Below are 1392 nucleotides of genomic sequence, written 5' to 3' on the forward strand. Positions count from 1 at the left end.
GAGGGAGGTAAGAGTCTCCAGCTTCAGAGATGTTTTGCAGTTCGTTCCAGTCATTGGCAGCAGAGAACTCGAAGGAGAGGTGAGATATACCTGCTGGAGCGCGTGCTACGGGTGGGTGCTGCTATGGTGACCAGTGAGCTGAGATAAAGTAGAACTGGGGCTTTACCTAGCAGAGACTTGTAGATGACCTGGAGCCAGTGGGTTTGGCGGCAGAGTATGATGCGGGCCAGCCAGCGGGTAGTATATGGGTGACAAAGCGGTTGGCAATCATTTGAGAAACCAAGGCTGTTGAGTCTGCCAATAAAATTTTGTGATTGACAGAGTCAAAGCCTTAGCCAGGTCGATGAATAGGGCTGCAGAAATGTCTCTTATTGATAGCGGTTTCTGATATCATTTTAGGACCTTGAGCGTGGCTGAGGTGCACCCATGACCAGCTCTGAAACCAGATTGCATAGCGGAGAAGGTGCGGTGAGATTCGAAGTGGTCGGTAATCTATTTGTTAACTTGGCTTTCGTGACCTTAGAATGGCAGGGTAGAATAGATATAGGTCTGTAGCAGTTTGGGTCTAGAGTGTCTCCCCCTTTGAAGAGGGGGATGACTGCGGCAGCTTTCCAATCTTTGGGAATCTCAGACGATACGAAAGAGAGGTTGAATAGGCTAGTAATAGGAGTTGCAACAATTTCGGCAGATAATTTTAGAAAGAGAGGGTCCAGATTGTCTAGCCCAGCTGATTTGTAGGTTTCCAGATTTTGCAGCTCTTTCAGAACATCGGCTGTCTGGATTTGGGTGAAGGTGAAGTGAGGGAGGTTTGGGTGAGTTGCTGTGGGGAGTGCAGGGCTGTTGACCGGGGTAGGGGTAGCCAGGTGGAAAGCATCTCCAGCCATAGAAAAATGCTTATTGAAATTCTTGATTATTGTGGATTTATCGGTGGTGACAGTGTTTCCTAGCCTCAGTGCAGTGTTTCCTAGCCTCAGTGCAGCACTCAGAGGAGGTGCTCTTATTCTCCATGGACTTTAGTGTCCCAGAACTTTTTTGAGTTGTACTACAGGATGCACATTTCTGTTTGAAAAAGCTCTTAGCTTTCCTTCCACTGCCTGTGTATATTGGTTTCCTTTAGTTGCATATCGCGGGGCTATTGATGCCATTTCAGCTAGCCTTAGCTTTTTTTGCCTGTTTGTGGTTCCTAAACTCCCTGAGAAGTTGCATATCGCGGGGGCTATTCGATGCACATTTCTGTTTGAAAAAGCTAGCCTTAGCTTTCCTTCCTAACTGCCTGTGTATATTGGTTCCTAAACTCCCTGAAAAGTTGCATATCGCGGGGGCTATTCGATGCACATTCCTTTTTGAAAAAGATTTAGCTTTCCTAACTGCCTGTGTATAATATATTGGTGA

This window comes from Oncorhynchus keta, unplaced genomic scaffold, assembly GCF_023373465.1.
Source record: "Oncorhynchus keta strain PuntledgeMale-10-30-2019 unplaced genomic scaffold, Oket_V2 Un_contig_2571_pilon_pilon, whole genome shotgun sequence".
In the NCBI taxonomy this organism is placed as follows: Eukaryota; Metazoa; Chordata; class Actinopteri; order Salmoniformes; family Salmonidae; genus Oncorhynchus; species Oncorhynchus keta.